Genomic DNA, 21,001 nt, shown 5'->3' with positions numbered 1-21,001 from the left:
AGATCTGGTGAACTGGCTTTGTAACTTAGCATTGCTATTTGATTTTAAACATACCATATAATTAATCTAAATCTTATTATTTAAAAATGTAGGTTAAATGTCCCTATAGAAACTAAATTACTTCCTGTTAAGAAGTTTCCCTTTCTTTAAAGTTCAAAATGACTTCTGATATGCCAGTGAATAAAGCTAGGAAATGCTTCCTTTCCAGAGAAACAGACCAGGCAACTTACAAATGTGTGACATAAATTTACGAGGCATTAAGTCATATGAAGGGAAATGAAGCAGGATAAGAAGAACAAATAACATCAAAGAGAGGGTACTCTTTTACATGCAAAGACCAAGAGCAAAGAAATTGCCCTAATATTGTCATATTTTGATTATTGTGGACATCATACAAAAAATGTAAAATACGACAAAGAAAAGTCAAACTTAAGTAATTTGGACATACTCTAACATGAAAATTTTAAGGGCATAAAATATTGATTAATAGTGGTAAATCTGTCAAAGAAATCCAAAAGAGAAGCCTTAATATCCAAAATATACAAAATTTGTAACTCATGACTAATAAATTTCTTTTAAAACTAGAAATATAAAGCACACACTTATTCTAGAATATCAATGAATTTATTTTCATAGGGCTTAAAATTTATTTTAAGGTGTTTAGAAATACATTAATTTATTTGAGTAGAAAAACATGTCTCAGATCTAACAATTATTTTGCAAAACACAGTACTAGTTATCCATAGACTTCATGTGTATTAAGCAACATTTGAGGCTTACTCCATATCTAGGTCTTCCAGACCTGTGCTATATTAATGTCAACACCATGTGTTTTAATGAGATTAAAAAAAAATACTTGTTTCAACCCTCCTGAAATCATCTTGATCATTGCAGGTTGATGCATAGAAGTTATGCATTTATAATCTAACTTTTATTCTTCATCTTCAACATTACAATCTATGTGGATTTTTTTCTTCTTTTTACTATCAATCTTCCTATTTACCTTGATTTTCTTATCTCTCACATTGAAGATATATAGATCCCTTTAATTTTGAATTTATTTAATGTGTTTGTAAGAGGGAAAAAAGTAGTTCAAAAAGAAAAAAGTCAAATTGCTAAATATTTATTGAACATTAATAGCAGATAATGTGCTAGATACTGGGTAAGAGTAATGTGAAAGAAAAAAATACTGTATTCAAAATATTTGCTTCTTTAACATTCAGGAAATGAGAAAGAAAGAGGGAAAGAAAGGAAGGAAAAGAAAAAGAAGAGTCTTACTTATGCAATTCAGCTCCCACACTGCTAGGCACATAATAAGCATTTAATAAGTGAACATTCACTAAATTGATTATAAAACATAGTATTTAGCTTTTTTAAGCTCTTCTACATAAAAACCTAAGTACAACAGCTAAGCATGAAACTTTATGATCTCTTCAACTCCCTGGGCTTTAATATGAAGGGAGCCAATTAATTTCTAATTGTAGTTAAGAAAAGAGATAGATTCTTTCTAAAATGCCATGAAGGTGCACTCTACAAGCTCAGGATTTTGTTCTCGAGAGACATCATCCAGTTTTCTACCACACAGAGACACTGGGCCAGATTAAATGAATTTTACCAATCTGTGCTCAGGGACAGAGCATGAAGCAGAGTGGAGCAAGGTTGGAAACATGGGAGAGACTGGAGACAGGAGGTGGGATGGGTGGGGGGCTGGAAGGGGTTTCACCAGGACAGATAGACCCATGGGGGCTGAAGTATGGGAGGTTGGCCACTAAATTTAAACTTTTATGTTTTCATTTAACTCCAGTTTAGAAGCTACCCTTCTAAACCAAAGCAAAATGATTTTTTGAATATATTAAGACCAAACGGAAATTTTGACTGCTGCTTTTTTTCATAAGGCCTCCCAAAATGTTCTCTTTCTTGTTATGTTGGAAGCCATGCAAATCTTCAGGATGCCACCTGGTGTTCTTTGAACACATGATCTATTAAATTACCACTTAGAGACTGCTCTGTGTGTTCTATCTTGATTCACTTTATCTTTTTTTATAATCAATTTTTTAATTTATATATGATAGTGGAATGCATTACAATTCTTATTACACATATAGAACACAGTTTTTCATTTCTCTGTATACAAAGCATATTCACACCAATTTGTGTCTTCATACATGTACTTTGCATAATAACATCCATCACATTCCACCATTGTTTCTAACCTCCTATTGCCTCCCTTCCCCTCCTACCCCTCTGCCCTATCTATAATTCGTCTATTCCTCCCAAGCTTCCTTTCCCTATCCCACTATGATCAGCATCCTTATATCAGAGAAAATATTCAACATTTGGTTTCTTGGGATTGGCTAACTTCACTTAGCATAATCTTCTCTACCTGAAAATGCCATGATTTTATTCTCTTTTATTGCTGAGTAATATTCCATTGTGTGTGTATGCCACATTTTTAAATCCATTCATCTACTGAAGGGTATTTAATTTGGTCCCACAGTTTAGCTATTGTGAATTGTGCTGCTGTAACATTGATGTGGCTGTGTCCCTTTAGTATGTTTTTTTTAAGTCCTTTGGGAATAGACTGAGGAGAGGGATAGCTGGGTCAAATTGTGGTTCCATTCCCAATTTTCCAAGAAATCTCCATACTACTTTCCCTGTTGGCTGCACCAGTTTGCAGTCCCACCAGCAGTGTATAAGTGTATCATTTTTCCCACATCCTCACCAACACTTATTGTTGTTTGTCTTCATAATAGCTGCCATTTTGATTGGAGTGAGATGAAATCTAAGATTTGCTTTATCTTTATGAAAGCATTATTATTATCCCTATTGCAGCAATGAGGAAACCAAGTCCCAGAGTGTTTGTTTCTCTATTCCAAGGTTGGTTACCCGACTCTTTTGCTCCAAATTCTGTGCCCTTAAATGATTTACAGCCTCTCTCTGCACAAGAGTTCTAGGATTGAGACGTGAAAAAGGGAGGGCCAGATTAAGGCTCGGAGAACCCTTAGATGCTCTTAGAAAGACCTCAGTCCTCTCTTCCTTTTATTTCACTCAGCACTGCTCTCTGCATTCTGGCTGCCCACAACATTGTGTTCTCTCTCTCTCTCTCTCTCTCTCTCTCTCTCTCTCATTAATTATTTAATTAAATCTTAATTAGGTATATATGATGTCAGAACACATTTTGATTCATTGTATATAATTGCATCACAACTTTTCATTTCTCTGGTTGTACACAATATAGCATTGCACCTTATATGCAAAGAAAAAGAGGGATGAGCTGCTCAGTGAAGTTGCTGCCAATGGCTGAACAATCCACATATCCACTTTCCTCAGGAATGATTTCACGTCTTCACTTCCCTCCTCAAATCCCCAAATCTTCTCCTCATCTTCTTCTCTACTGATGCTGCTGCTTCCTGTTTCATGGAGGAAATAGGTTCAGAAACTCTTTCTTCACAAGCACCCTCCCAGCACCATGGGTGTGCTTGGCTCACCTGTGCCCAAGTGGGTGCAGCCCACACTCCCACCCAAAGCAAGCCCCTCACTTGGTTCTAGATGCTTAGTCTCAGCCACTGTGCAAGCTGCTTATTCCCTGTGTCCGCCTCTATTCTCTCTGCTAGATCATTCCCATCAGCATAAAACTCTGATGGGATGCCTTTCTACAAAAGGAAGCCTCCTCCCTGGCCCCAGCTGTCAATGCTCTGATTTTCATTGTTCTTAGAGCCAGGCTCCTCACTGCCATTAGTTTCTGTTCACTATCCCCCTCCACTTGTAATCTTTTCCCAATAGAATTTTATTTCCACCAAAATTTAAACCCACCTTTATCAATGTCAACCAGAAGGCTTTTAATGTCTCCCCTTCTCATTTCAATGACTTAATTTCTGCCTTCTGAAATTCCAGCATCAAGGCTCATCAAGGCTCATCAAGGCTCAGTCTCCACCTAACAGCAGCATTTGGGAACCTATCAATTGTGTGTTCAGATGTGTTCCTCACAGTCCTTATCTGTAATTATTAAATTCAAGCTGCTAAGAAAACTGAAATGGTTTTCATAACTTATGACAGCAAAACCAGATCTGAACACTGTATATTCTTTATTTAACCTAATCAGTGGTGATGCTGATACATAATGACATAGAAAACTACTGTAATTGATAGCAAAGTCATGCCTCAGATCCTCCTTGGAGGTGTTACATAATATACAGTTTATGCAGCTGAGCACATCCCGCCCCAAGGAATCTAGAAAAATAGTTATGGACCTGGAGTATAAATCTAAGATTACATTCAGGAAGATAAATTTATTTGTAACTAGGCATGTTTTGATCATATATTAGCTTTACAAAACAATGTTATTTTATGGGAATGAAAATAAACATTGGCGTTATGTTTATTTATATCAAATAACATCTTCAAGATAGTATATATCTTAATTTTACATGAAACATGTAATTTCTAGTTATTGTATATAATTTAGGTAGATAATAATAAATAAACTTGTCAGAATCTTCATAAAACACCTGCTTCAAACAGTAATACTTGGAGAATTATTATTTATTACTAAAGGGGAAAATCTCTATGGAACTATAATTGTATTTTTGCATAAAAACAAAGTAATTTTGTTAAGCATATGGCATTATTCAATAAAATATTTTGTGGTCATTTAAGTTTACAGTATAAAATGCAAAATCATAGATGAGAACTTCAGTTGCTCTATTCAGTAGACATATTAATCTAGCTACTTTCCATAGTGTTACAAATATTAGCCCTTATAAATTGTCAAATTGTCTATATAGTAGGCAATACTATAATCTACATCACAGACAATGAAAGCAAGAAAAGAAAGGGTAAATAACTTGCCCAATGTTATTTATGTTGAAAATAGATTTGGTTCAAAATAATATGTATGTCCATTGTCCTAAACCAAAGCTAATGGGGCCACAGTAACCCACAAATACTGTTATTTTAAAATAATTTGACTTAAAATAATTTCAGATGTAAATTACAATTTGCATGTCAGATCTATCAACTGTGAAATCAAAACTAAAATTGTGTGATTTTTTTGTATTACTTCTCAGTGAATAAAACTGGTCCTGGTAGACTTTCAAATCATTACATTACTTCTCAGTTAAAAGACATACAGAAATGATGCAGATACCAATGCCATGACAATAAATTGGGACTAAAGAAACTTCTTCCAGCAATTGACAAATGTACAGTTATGTTTTAACCATACTACTATTGAGTAAGACTAATTTTCTTTAATTATTTAAAGTTACACGGATAGTAATTAAGATATTGTAAAAATTATTTTAAAAGGGGTACATTTTTATATCTCAGCAATAATCCTTTATTTGTTGGGGAACCTAATTGGAATAGAAGACAGATATGAAATAAATATTCATGTGTGTGCTTTCATATATTTTTCTCCTCAATTTTTTACATTGAAAAATTTCTAATCATAGAAAGTTTAAAAGTAGTGACTATTAATATTCACATACATTCCACTCATATTCATTAGAATTTTGCAATCTTTGTTTGCTGAGCCATTTAAAAACAAGTTGTAGTTATTATCACTTATCAATTCCCTAAGTCTTTGGAGTGCATTTCCTAAGAATGAGGATGTATTCTTGTATAGCTATAATATAATGATTATATCAAAACATTTCACAATGATGCCATAAATTCTTTTTATATTAATAATAATTTTATAACATATTCAAATTTTCCCAGTAAGATCTTTTATGGGCTTTTGTTTGTATATTTATTTATTACTTTTTAAGCTAGTGTCCAATGAAGACTGTATGCAGAATTTAATTGTCAGGTCTCTTTAGTCTTCTGAAATCTAGAACAGTCATCTGGCATTGTTTTCCTTCTTGACATTGGGATTTTGAAGACTACCTACATGTTAGTTATTTTGAAAAATGTTCCCATATCTGTATTTCTCAAATTATTTCTTGATTAAACATTTTTGGAATCAATTCTATAGTTTTATTATATATTTCATCATGGTATCATATTAAGAGGTATATAATGTCACCTTGCTCCATAATTGGTGACACTCAGTTTGATTGATTGGTTAAAGTGGTGTCTATTTTAGTTAAGAAATCAGAGTTACAACTCATTGGTAGAGCACTTTTATAGCATTCACAAGGTCCTGAGATTGATTCCAAGTACAACAAATGTTAAAGAGATTTTGCATCACTATGACCAAAAGACCTGACAAGAAAAACTTAGAGGAGGAAAAACCTATTTTGTCTCATGGTTTCATAGGTTCAGTCCATTGTTAGCTGACTCCAAAGTTCTTGGCCCTAGGTAAAGTAGAACATCAAGGTGGAAGTGGATGGTGGAGAAAGAAAGCTCAGGACATGAGACAAGGAAGAAAGTTTTTCAAACAGGAAATGATGAACAAGAGAATCTTGGAACATTGGGAAGAAAGAATAGAAAGGAGAAATATGAGTATATACAAGGGATTTTATATAGTGGTTTTTGAAACAAAAATTACAGCGCTACTGGACACTCAAAACAATCATATTTAAAAGTAAGAAAGGTAAAGAAATTGAAGCAGAAGTAAGGTGTCCACACTTCACTCAAAGTGGTAAATGTTGATACTTAAACAACAGTCTCCTGACTTTGAGGAAACACATGTATATATTAATAGAAAGAACAGTCAACTAGGAAATTATGCAAAGGGGTGGACTTGAAATCACTCTAATTATTGCAAGATGATTGGAGGAGAGGGTAGTGTTTCCAAATAAATGGTTCTGGGATAACTGTATACACACACTCAAAAGAAATTAAAGCTGTTATTTTTAATCTTTAAATCTTACTGTGTCAGGTTAAAATACTTATCCCATGGTTTATATTTTGCTTGACAATCATGTGTTTTATAAATCAGCAAATAATTGTGTGGACTTTCTATTTCTTTTAAAATATCAGAAAATCTATCAATTCTCACATGGCAACAGTTGGTAGGTGCAGAACATAGTGCCTCCTCTTTTAAGTGAGTGTTGGAGTTTTCAGGTTTCCCACACTCACTTGGAAATTTGTTAGTGAATTACCACAGGTTGTTTCAGAGAGATTCTATAACTCTGTTATCTTTGGGGAAAATATTACTTAATCTGTCCATCAATTTGCATAACAGAATACATGAATGAAAAAATTGTAAATTCTCTTTACTCACCAGAACTAATTAATGGTAAATATTTCTTCAGCTTGAAGATGGAGCCCAAGACGAAAGGATTAAAACAGCAGCAACAGCAGCATTAGAAACTTCTGGCAGCCATGCTTTCTCAGGATTCCTTTGAGTCCATCCACAGCCCTACCCCATCTGTAACACAAGAAGACATTGACAACAAAGATGATGCAATGGAGTTGCTGGGTAACGTTAAAAATTAATCATTTATCTCTTTTTTTTTCTCTTGTATGGTAAAGTATGCAGTGGTTAAGTGGTTTTTAACAAAGCTTTGAATAATTTTGTCTTAGGAAAAAGAGATCATTTAAACATATTCTTTAGATTAGACTTTCATGAAGTTAAATGTAAGAACCAAATTGAAATCAGCTAAGCGTGTGAAATATTTATTAGACGATATTTTGTGCTTTATGTATGCAGCACTTTGCCTTCCAATACTTAATCAAGCTTTGTTGTGTGTGCAACTGTGATAACAATTCAAGTCTGTCTGTTTTATTCTCTGATTATAAGTCCCTTGATCACACCTATTATCCTTAATATATATACAAAGTACACATTTCAGTCCTCATCTCAAGTTGTGATCCTTCTGCCTCAGCCTCTATGATATTTGGAATTATAGGTATGTACCACCACATCAGGCCTGGACACTATTTTTTTTTACATGCATCTAGTAATCAAAATTATTTTAAATAATTCTGCCTTTTCTTTGATATAAAATATTCAATATTATCTTAACAAATTGGTTTTCACCCTAATATTCTTAGTTAGACTTTTTTTTACCATAACAAGATTCACTCATTAGATTCTATCATGATATATCAAGTCAATTTTATCCATGTTTTAGAAAAACAAATTGCTATAAATTGTTCTTGTAATGCTTTTAATAGAAGTACCTTTCTCTTAGTCATAATCAAAGAAATGATAGGAGAAAATTTAGTAAAGTCAAAAGCTGACATCCAACGGTTTGCAAGTTTTTGTTTCAACCAGATGTTTATGATTTGATTGTTTCTCTTTTAAATTTCTTCTTCTGATTACTCTGTTGGCCTTTTCTATGATACTTAATAGTCAGCTTCACTTAAAAGCACTAGTTTATGTGAAAAGAGGATACTAAGGGAAATAAATATCTGGAACAAATTCATAGTACTCAATATGGTTCTCATGATTATATATAGTTTCCTCCCACCATTCTGGGCTTGCAATTCATAGAGCTTTCAATGACTTTCATTCCTCACTATATTTCACTATGAGCACATGCAGAAATAATTTCTCAACAAATTTATATTAAATAAGTAGCAATTTAGAGAAAAACAGATATAATTTACACCTGTGAAATTAAAAAGATATATGTGGAACTTTGCCAAAGAATACTTGGCATATTCAAAGAATAAAATGAAGAAGTTTACCAGAATTGTTGCTTTTCTTTATGTGATAGGGCACAGATTATTGTCATGTTGTTTCAAAAAGACATTAACATTTTCCGTATGAAAAAATAGTTGTTTGTGAACAACCAATAAAAAAAATAAAAAAAGAATAAATATTTGTTATTCTTTAACATAAATTTTACTTGATTTATTTTAAAATTTTTACTCATTTATCTTGCACACTGAGAAGGTATATGTTGGGGCCAGTGAGATACTGATCAATCAATTGTATTTTCAACTAATGTTGTAAACGGCATCTCTGACACATTTGCTTGTTTTCATTTTATATAATAGCATCATGCACAATCAGCATGAGAAGAGTTTGCTCATTAATTTTGGTATCAATAGTGGGTTAGGTACATTGAAAAGATGTTGAGAAAATTACATCTATAATGGTGGAATCTCCCAATTCTTTGTTTTCATTTTTCCTGTGGTGCTTCTGCTCTTGATATTAGTATGTTAACTTTAATTTGCATTGTCCATACAGTTTCTGAAAACATAAGACACTTTGAATTGAGGAAATCACATATAGTAAGTTGATTTCATAAACTGATATAAAACTCAATGAAAGACTTTAGCATTATTAATGTACATTTTATCAAAATTCCACTATATCACAATGGTACATACAATATTAAAATTTTATATAGGTAAAGGTTTCTTAACAATGAATGATAGTCACCCTAAGCAAGTATGTAGTTCCCATTATTCATTTACTAAGCTTTATTAATTCATAATACAATAGTTGACAAAAAACACACATCAGAGTGTCTGATTTTGAAAAAATTGTTTGGTGAATTACTAACAATGCAGCATGCAATTTTTATTTATTATTGGTTCATCATACCCATATCTTACTCACATAGTAAAATGTTATAATATTCAATAAGTTGTTGCTAAAATCATGAAATACCACAGGCACTTACTATATGCTAATTAGAAATAAGTTCATTATAATTATTTCAGATATTATTTTAAAAACTGCAAGACCTCATTTGAAAAGAGCAATATATATTTCAGAAGTAACTACTGTTTCTCTAGTGAATAATGTGTATAGAAATCTGCTATGGTCTTGGGGTATGCAAATATATTTGAGATGCATTAGAGAGTACATATGAAAAAACAGTACTATTTATTATGTTATTTAAATAAAGTGAAATATCATACCAAAGGTTTAAAAAATAACTTTTTGGGGAAAAAAGCAAAAGGGTGCACTAGTATTTGAAATAAGGTAATAATAATTTTTACTATAATTAGTTGTTTCTGAGTCTCATTTCACTCTTTACTTTAATGATCTATCCATTGTGTTAAGAACCCCTATAGGTGTTAAACTATATAAGATACATATATTGTGGTGTGAGTTGTTACTGGAAAATATTAGCATTCAGTGAATAATGCCATCAATTTTCTGTTTTGCAATATTAAAGAACTATTTCAGATTTATTGCAGTGGATAATTTTGTTTAAAAGTAACAGTAGTTTTTCAATGTAGAAATTACTAAGAAAAATTTAGGTGTTCTCCAAAAGTCTGTAACAACCATATTTGATGAACTTTGTGTCATAATGTATAAGAAATGTTGCTTCCCTATCTCAAACCAGACATCATTGGAATTAACTTGTGTAGTATCAGCACATACAAGTTTATATGAGGACTATTGCTTCTTTTCTTCTTTTACTTCCCACCTACAACATGGCTTATTTTTCTGTATTTCTCTGACTTCCTGTCTCATTATGTTTTCTCTACCTCTCAAATGAGCCCTCATCATAATGCCACCTCATGTGTAATGCTGGTGAAGGAGCAGTCACAGGAGCTGAGAATATTTTGGTAAAGTGCACTTAAATCTTCAGAACTATGTACTCAAAACTATATTTTTATTGATTTATAAGATGTAGTTGGACACAATACCTTTATTTTATTTATTTATTCATTTTTATGTGGTGCTGAGAATTGAACCCAGCTTCTTGCATGTGACAGGTGAGCACTCTACAACTGAGCCACAACCCCAGCCTCTCAGAAAATATTTTTATGTATTTATATCTCTTTTTATACATTGGCCTGCTTCTGGTATTTTTCTAAAACATTATAAAACAGACTAAAACAACCTCTGTGTCTTATTTCTAAAGAAGACAGGTGAGACTTTGCAATGTACTATCAAAAAATTCTGTAAAAGCTTTAGAATAAAAACTGCTATGCATTCACTGAGTGACCTTTAGTGAGTGATTAAATATATTTGAGTCTAAGGCATCTTACTATGAGAGTGACTAGAACATCTAAGATTACATTTTAAAAGCTCTGGTATAGTTTAGATTGTAATGGCTTAGCATTTCTGATTCTTATTTGTTTTTATATTTCAAAGGTGATATCTTATATTTCTTATATTCCTCATGGTGCTTAGGTTAATGTATTGCCATTTACTTTGGGACTCAAATATGTGGAATTTGTTTTGTTTAGTAAAGCAAAAGAGTGTGTACCTTAGAATATAGCAAAGGCTCTATGAGAATGTTTTTATTTTTAATGGGAAGAATTGTCTCATTGCTAATGATTATAGAGGGAACTTACATCTTGATGACACCCATTAATCAGAAATAGTCTGAACTGACTAGATCAAAACAATTAGAAAACAATGAATAAAGAGTCAGATTTATAAAATAGGTTTGTCTAGCACCATTTTGAGTCTCCTAATAGAGTACAAATTATAGTATTTTTTTTCTTACCAGTGAAAGGACTCAAACACATGTAGCAGCATTTTAAGCCTCCTGTAATCACACAAGTCACCATCAATAATAATATCATTGTAGGAAGAGAAATGTAGATCTTCACAGACAGAATAATCAAATACAAAAAGTGCAATTTGCCTTATGCAAAAAAGACCTCATTATTTATGTCATACTTCTTTTAGCTCCCAGGTTTCATATCTTTGAGCTCAAGATATTCAATCAAAAGTAAGTGGATTTGTCTTATGGTAGATGAGTTAAGAACTGATATAATTAGAATGTAGAGTAAACATATTTTAATTTGTGATTTGTTTCAAGTATTATGACTTGCCCAGGAAAGCAATGCAGGAAATTTTGTCCTCCACTTCACCCAAATTGTACGGAAAAATTATTATTTTTTTAAATTAAAAGTGGAAGCCACAGGAAATCTTCAGCAGGTATTGAAATGTCATGATGAGACATCAAACTGCAGTTGTTTTTCTCATGTTTTTGTATCATTGATTGCTGTGGACTTTGAACATTTAAAATATAAAAACTATATTTACAAATAAACATTAATATTCCTTTGTATTTTAAGGTAATTTTAAGGCTCATAGCCTAAGGTCCTTATATCCAGTATAATTACCTCATATTTTTCTAATGTAATCCCAAGACAAAGTAGTTGGGATACATTTTTCATGAAAAAAAAATTTTACTAAGTAAAATTATGTTGTTCCATGTATCATACTTTTCTATGCAGAATATGTTTGGCCTTAAAATTAATAGAAGTAAATGCCTTGATAGGACTTCCAAAAGGTTTATATTACCTTGTCCTGGTGAATATTGTGGCAGAATATATGGAGGATGAAACAGAAAATTTCTGAAATTGGGTATTTTGTGGCTGGAAACTGTTGAATGGTACATCATTGTTATTAATGAAAAAGACTGACTGAAAGCAGCAATGTCCTTTAAGCGTACGTACATATGTGAACAAAATCTTTGTTAAGCAAAAATGCCCTGTGCAGCCAGGAATGGCTGAAATACATTATACTTAGACTCTGGTAACCTCAGTTTTTTTTTTTAACTCTAACTAGTAAATTTTTCTAACTCAATAAATTTCTCTCTATTTATTTTCTTGCTTTTAAAACCAGAGGAGAAATACTTGTCTTTTTTAACTTTCTGGATTGTTTCCCAATTTGACTGCAATAAAATATACAGGAAAATTTTGGAAAATATTATAAAGCATACAAATGGAAGTGAATAATCTTTGCTTACTTTGTGACTCTTTTTCATTCAAATGCTTTTGTAGCTCAAAGTGGGTAACTTATCATTCTTCAATTACCTTTAACTGATTACGTCAATTTTTGCCCTAAAATTTGGAAACCACACTTCATCCATTATTGATCTCTTGCTTAAGTCTTTACAAGTTTTTATTTTTATATTGTTGTGTGTTGATCCAATTGATTTTACTTCTCATTTAGTGTACTTTCATGTGTAATTAAATTGGTATAAATATGCGTATATTGGAGAGTGTACAATGTCCACAGACCTTGTTCTTAGGCATATGTTGCTGTAAACTCATTCTTCATAAATTATATGTAATGTTAATAAAATTGTGAATGATATTCAATATGATTTTTGTATGGATTCTGTGTATAAGAAGCTTTTACCCTATTGTACCTGAAAAGCCAACATTTTATGATAAGAAACTTAATCTTTACAAACAACCTTCTCAGTTTACCTCTTACTACTTGGTCCTCAGAAAATTAGACTATAAAACATAGCTCATTGATTATTTTGTCATAAGTATAAGGCCTCACTCAACCTTGATTGCACATGCATTTCTCTAATTCCTGCCCTGAAATAACACTACCTATAGCATAACAAGGATGTCAGAATTTACTAATATACATGAAAAAATTATCATTGACCTCATTCCATGAAAAATAAAATGTCTCCAATGAGTATGAAGTCTAGAAGGCCATTATGCACACAGAAAGAAAAAGCTCTTCTTTCATGTAAGAGCTACCTTTAATTTTGTGGAAATTCAGTCTATTAAAATCACTAAGAAATGTTAAATGTTAAAAAATTAAAATTTATAAATGAATGTATGAAAATCTGGGGCTTATTTTCCTATATCTATATCCTTCTTTTAACTCTTAATTTCACCATAAATAAAAAAATAATCATCTGACTTATGCAAATTGTGTTCCACATTAAGTCTGATTAAAATGTGTAAAAGTATTAACAGATGCTAGAGTATTATTCACTCAACAGTATGTTTTACTGTTACATAGGACATTTAGTCAAGTGGAACACTATGATGTCTGTCATTTAACAGGATGCAATACATGAGTGTTAACACATAAACAAATATTCAGTTATAAAGACATATTGCCTACATGAGTTAAATATAGGTTAAAAATGCACTGTAAACCTGGCATGATGGCCCATGCTTGTAATCCAATCAAATTGGGAAGCTGAGTAATTTCTGAAATTTAAATTCAGCCTCAGCAACTTAGTGTGGTTTCAGCAACTTAGCAAGACAGCCTCAAAATTTGAAAAAGTGGAGAGAGGGCTTAGGAATGTGGCTCAGTGTATAAAAATACCTAAACTTAGACTGAAATTCAAAAACTTTAAAATATTACACTTGAGTGTTAAACATCAAAAATAGATTTTATATAATTCTTTCCCAGTATTCAAAAGTGAAAATAGTAAGTTTTGATTTAGAAAAACAATTATATTCTTTCAAAGATGAGGTTTCTTCACTATGCATATATGATATTTATGACTGATATTTCTACAAAATAACCTGACAATGCTTAATAAATTTAAGCAAAATTTAAATACAACTACTTGCTTTCTAAACTTAAATGAGTTCTGTATTTTACTCATCCTCATATAGGTAATAACTTTACTATACTCTCACATTTATTAAAAATGTTTCATTGTTATATATGTCATACATTTTGGACAAAATCTGTTCAATGTTCACTACTACTATGAGTTTTCAGATGTTCAATGAATTTAAAATTTAAATACATTTTGGAAATATTATTTAACTTTTTAGAGTTTCTGGGCACAATGAATTCTCCAAAAATAAGCAGTGTTTTAGAAACATGTAGCTACATTTTTTTTCCATTTGTATTTTCTTTAACCAGTACGTATCCACAGGTGCTGAGTATTGCTGAATAAACTTTAGAGGCATTGTCACATTGTCAATTTTTACATTTCAAAATTTTCTCTATGCTATGGTTATTGTGGTGAGGATTAAATGTTATCCCTTTCTTAGAGTAATGGTACGATGGGCTCATGTGTAGAGCTTCTCTCCAGTGGGTTTTCTCTGATGCCTAGTAATATATGATATATAATTTAAAATGTTTCTGCATTCTCTACATTTAGATGTCTTTTTTTCCAGAATAAGTAGCCTAGTGGTGAAAAGAATTGATTTCTTATTTAAAGCTTTGCTGCATTGTTTCAATTTGTAGGGGTTGTTTTCTGTATAAATTCTGTGGTTAATAAGGTTTAGTCTTTCTTTTTTTAATGCTTATTTTTTTATTTTAGTTGGACACAATACCTTTATTTCACTTATTTATTTTTATGTGGTGCTGAGGATTGAACCCAGGATCTCAAAAATGCAAGGCTAGCACTCTACCATGGAACCACAACCCCAGCCCCAAGGTTTAGTGTTTCTGTAAAAGTATTATTACTTTATTCACATTTCAAATTCACCAGGATGTCTTCTGCTGTGGTGAATAAAGTTTTATTTTTTATTAAAATCTTTTCCACATTATTCACTTTTGTAGGGCTATTCTCCAGTGTGAGCTCTGTTGTGGTGCATAAGGCCTGTTTTATTGCTAAAAGCTTTGCCACATTCCTTATATTTGTAAGGTTTATCTCCAATGTAAATTCTTCTGTGGCAAAGAAGGTGTAATATTTGAGTAAAAACTTTGTCACATACTTTGCATTTGTGAGGCTTCTCTTCAGTGTGAGTTCTGTTGTGGCAAATAAGGTATGATTTTTGACTTAACGCTTTGCCACATTCTTTACATTTGTAAGGCTTCTCTCTAGTGTGAGTTCTTTGTGGCAAATAAAGCCTGATTTTTGAGTAAAAGCTTTGACACATTCTTTACATTTGTAGGGCTTCTCTCCAGTGAGTTCTGCTGTGGTGAAGAAGGTCTATTTTTTAACAAAAGCTTTGCCACATTCTTTACTTTTGTAGGGCTTCTCTCCAGTGTGAGTTCTCATGTGGCAAATAAGGTGTGATTTTTGACCAAAAGCTTTGCCACAATCTTTACATTTGTAGGGCTTCTCTCCAGTGTGAGTTCTGCTGTGGCAAGTAAGGATTGATTTTTGATGAAAAGCTTTGCCACAATCTTTACATTTATAGGGCTTCTCTCCAGTGTGAGTTCTACTGTGGCAAATAAGTTCTGATTTTCGACCAAAAGCTTTGCCACAATCTTTACATTTGTAGGGCTTCTCTCCAGTGTGTGTTCTGCTGTGGTGAATAAGGTGTGATTTATGACCAAAAGCTTTGCCACATTCTTTACATTTGTAGGGCTTCTCTCCAGTGTGAGTTCTGCTGTGGTAAATAAGGTGTGATTTTTGACCAAAAGCTTTGCCACAATCTTTACATTTGTAGGGCTTCTCTCCAGTGTGAGTTCTGCTGTGGCGAGTAAGGATTGATTTTTGACCAAAAGCTTTGCCACAATCTTTACATTTGTAGGGCTTCTCTCCAGTGTGGGTTCTGCTGTGGCAAATTACGAGTGATTTTAGACTGAAAGCTTTGCCACATTCTTTACATTTGTAAGGCTTCTCTCCCATGTGAGTTCTGATGTGGCACGTAAGGTGTGATATTTGACTGAAAGCTTTGCCACATTCTTTACATTTGTAGGGCTTCTCTCCAGTGTGTGTTCTGCTGTGGCAAATAAGGTTTGATTTTCGACCAAAAGCTTTTCCACAATTTTTACATTTGTAGGGCTTTTCTACAGTGTGGGTTACTCTATGGTAAATAAGGTGTGATTTTTTACCAAAAGCTTTGCCACAATCTTTACATTTGTATGGCTTCTCTCCAGTGTGAGTTCCTCTGTGGCGAATAAAGTTTGGTTTTTGACCAAAAGCTTTTCCACATTCTTTACATTTGTAGGGCTTCTCTCCATTGTGGGTTCCTCTGTGGTAATTAAGACCTTTTTTTTTACTAAAAGCTTGGCAACATTCTTTATATTCATAGGACTTCTCTCCAGTATAAATTTTCTGGTGATGAACAAGGCCTGATTTTTTATATGATTTCTGATGTTCACTCTCACTTGTAGTTTTCCATATTTTCTTTTGTGGTAAATAGTCAAGATCACCACTTCCATATTTTGCACTTATCACTTCATGTAATATATGTTTTAGGCCCTTTTCTGTTGAATATTCTTGGATATGATTAGAAGTCATGGCTAAAATAAACAAAAATTTTAAAAAATACCTGTTAGACTGGGATAAATATATTTTGCATACATAACATGAAATTAAGGTAAAATAAGTACATCAGGAGTGTAGCAGATTAGTAAGTCCAAAGTCACCATAAATCCAAAAAATATATTAGTTCAATAAAAATGTACAGAAAAAATTACCTTGAGAATATTATCCAAATTCTTGTAGAGACCATAGTATCCAAGAGGAGTACATCATTAAAAAGAGTAATATAATAAAGTGTAGAAAAGAATCATTAACAGCCTTTTGTCCTTCATATTTAGAAAATATCTACCAGCTACCTTCACTCTCAGTAGAATAAGAGAAATGTAAATCATATACAAACATTTCTGGCTTTTTCAAAGAGTGTCCAAAAAATCGTTTTTGTCTATCATGACATGGAGACATGAAAATAACTAATAGATTTTTGAATGATAATACCTTAAATATTCAACAAGGGTAAAGAGGCAATGGACTCTTAAAAAGAAATATGAACAAAAAGTTTACTAAGAAATATACACATATGTCTATAAAGATTTTTGTAAAAACATTTTAAAATGTTTGAAACTAACCTATGCTATCATAAACCGTATTAGTCATGCCTCCATGGATGTAAGTATGCTTAATGAAGATCAAAAACAACATTGTCAAGCCATACTTGACAATTATGCTGCAATTGATTGTCTGTTATTGTTACATCATAAAGAATATCAGAAGTTTAATACCACATGTTCCTTCAATTTAAGTTATAATAGTAATTTTATTTCAAAACACTTAGATTACCTTAAAGATATCATTAATAAGGTTCAACAAGATAATGGATTTTGGAATTGTTGGATTGGTTAACTTCATGTTTACTCAATTTCATCTGGGTCAAAAATATTCATAGGTGGATTTTTACTGATGTTGGAACTTGCTGTTGTCTATGCCTGACCTATTTTTTGCCCCCACCAGCATTAAGGAGATAAGTAATATTATTTATTCAAAAGGCCTTAAAATAGGGGAGGTATTAGGTATTCTGATCTTGGAATTGACAGGAAAGTGTGGGGGTGATTGTAACTGGCACCCTGAGTCCCACAATTGCAATGCCCAGCAGTTTCTCACTGAAGATATTAAGACAACTCTACAGGTGCACTACCTCGTTTCTTTGGTAATGTCCTTAGGGAGAAGGGGCTCTATATTTGTATTAACTGGACCTAATCTTGGTTAGCTAGCACATGGGGTTAAAGAAACACTGGGTTAGAATGTAGTCATGGTACCAGAACCTGTGTAATTTTGGGATATTATATGTGCAGCTTCTAAGAGGGGTGGCCAGTTTTTTTTTCTTTTTTTCTTTTCACTGTGTGTGTCTCTCTCTTCTGTTTGCTCCTTTAAAGGTTTCCTCACAAGAATATTTGAAACAGATCATGCTGGCCCTCACAACAAAAGCTAAGTTTTGATGGTTAATCTGAATAAACTGGGACATCACTAAAGAAGAAAACAGAGAACAACAAGGAATTTGAAAATGTGATAAATATAGGGCAGTATGTGTTCAATGATCACAATCAAAATAAATAAACCTAAGCTTCTGAAAATATCTTCTACTGGGTAACTACTCTTTCAACATTTTTTAGTTTGTTTTTCTCCTTGACATTTGAATGACTCAACTGTGTCCACTGCTATGTGTAATCTACAATAGTTTTGAGAGAGAGAGAGAGAGAGAGAGAGAGAGAGAGAGAGAGAAATATCTGTATTAAAAATGTCATTTTTTCTTTGAAACACAAATCTGAAACTCATTTTTATAGAGAAGTTCCCAGAAGATGCTCTGCAACAGAAGTAAATTAAATAATAATTAGTAATTAATAATTTTAAAGGGAAGTTTAACTTACCCAGGAAGGCCAAGTTTCTATAGTTCTCTAGCATCACATCTCTATATAAATTTTTCTGAGCAGGCTGAAGGCATTCCCACTCCTCTTCAGTAAAATCAATGGCTATATCCATAAATGTTAACATTTCTTAAAATAAGAATATGTAAATAAATAACACATTGATCACAGGAATATTTGCACAGTCTATAATGAAAATACAGTTGAAATTAGGGTTAGTAGACTATCATGTAGGTAGTGTTTTGGAACACAATGATACTATTATCTACAGAAAAAGTGATTTAAGTTCAAAAAAGTATACATACTCCACATTTATGAAACACAATATAAAACTCAGGCATTATCACAAAAATATATATTTTGTAATTTTTTATATCTTGATCTAAATTATACATATTTTTCAGATGAGAAAATCATGTTAATTAAGAAAGGGAATTCACAAATTTTAATTGTACAACCACTAATCAGAAATTTACTAATGTGTAGAATCTTATTTGTTATTTCTGATAGAGCTAGCTATTCTGAATGTGTAGTGAGATCTCTAGCAATTCCAATATCAATGGTATAAGAGAAATTTTGAAATGCAACAAGGTAGGCAGACCACTTAATGTAAATATTTAATAGTTTATTTATGTTCAAACATTTTATGGTTTTATGTATGTTATTAATATAAAAAATAGCAACAACAATCCTGTTTGAATTTTCCTTTTTCCATTTTTTAACATACAAAATTATATATATATATATATATATATATATATATACAAACTTTGATCAATGTTTATATTGTATGATATGTAAAGTACAATATACATAAAGATCTTCAAAGAAATATACTTTTTTATTATTATTTTATTGATTCTTTCTAGTTCTACCTGACTGTAAATTGATTTTTATGGTATTATGCAAGCATGGGATATATCTTATGCTAATTAAAATTCTGTTCTTGTTGGTGGCTTCAATGGTAGGATTCACTTATGGATATATATCTTTTATATTTCTATCCTTGTCCCTTTTATTTATTTATTTACTTAATTATTTTTGTTTACCATTGTGCAATCTACTGATCTTCTTTTCTTACCCTTCCCCACTTTATAAGATTTAGATTTCACATATCAGCAATAATTTCAACATTTGATTTTAAAGAAATGGTTTGTTTTACTTAGCATAAAATCTCCAGATTCATCCATTTCCTGGAAAATGTCATAAAGTCATTCTTCTTTATGGCCGATTCATAATTTATTGTGTACATAAGCAACATTTTTTATGCTGTCATCATTGAATGGACCCATTCATCATTGAATGGTTGGTTTTATATCTTGGTTATTGTGAATTTTGCTGCTATAAACATTAATGTGGCTGTGTCAATGTAGTATGCTGATTTTATGTCCTTTGGCCATATACAATGCATTCAAAAAACTGGGTAAAATTGTAGTTCTATTTATTTAACAATATCTATACAGGTTATTATGTTTCACTTAGACCTCCATACAGCTGGAAAATTGGAATTCATCTATACCTGAGGTGAAAATAGAACATACAAAAAAATTAGTAAGCCATAAAATGACTAGAATTTATTATCAAATTATACATCTCAATAAAAAGTAAAATTTAAAAACTAAAAGTAAAGAACGTCTTAAGCAAAAGAGCAAAATTAGAAGCTATTAAAGATAAACATAACACAGAGTTACCAGTATCAATGTTGGTGCTTTTAAAAAGAAAATGAGCCCAGTCTAGTGATGGACAACTGTAGTTCCAGTGACTGAGGAGGATAAGAAAAAAGGATCATAAATTCTAAGACAATATTATATGTAATATTGTCATATATATATATATATATATATATATATATTGTATTGAGCAACTTAGTGAGGCATTTAGCAACTCAGTAATACTCTATCTCTAAATAAAATATAAAAAAGGACAGAGGATGTGGGTTTATTGTTAAGCACCCTAGGGTTCAATCTTCAGTACAAATTTTTAAAAAAGCAGATACAATTAAAAAAGCACTAGCAAATTTGAAAATTCAATTTATAAAAATTATATCAATTATACAGTATATAATTGCAAATATAGGCATATATAATGACTTCTCACTTTATGGAAATACACTCTGGAAAATTTATCCTAAGAATCTTCTACAATTTTCCAATACTCTGAGTGCAATGACAGAATCTAGATGGTATAGACTAGTACATGGCTAAAATATTTGCTAGATCCATGGTTGTACATAAAGTCTACTGCTGACCAAAATACCATGATGCCACATGATTGATGTTATGAAGTAAAATCAATCAGGGTAAGCCTCATAATAAAATAAATGGTGGAACTACAGAAAACACCAACAACAAAACTCTTAAAACATGCCAGGATATTGGGAAAATA

Source organism: Ictidomys tridecemlineatus, unplaced genomic scaffold (genome assembly GCF_052094955.1).
Source record: "Ictidomys tridecemlineatus isolate mIctTri1 unplaced genomic scaffold, mIctTri1.hap1 Scaffold_61, whole genome shotgun sequence".
Taxonomy (NCBI): domain Eukaryota; kingdom Metazoa; phylum Chordata; class Mammalia; order Rodentia; family Sciuridae; genus Ictidomys; species Ictidomys tridecemlineatus.
This window is presented reverse-complemented; position numbering follows the sequence as displayed.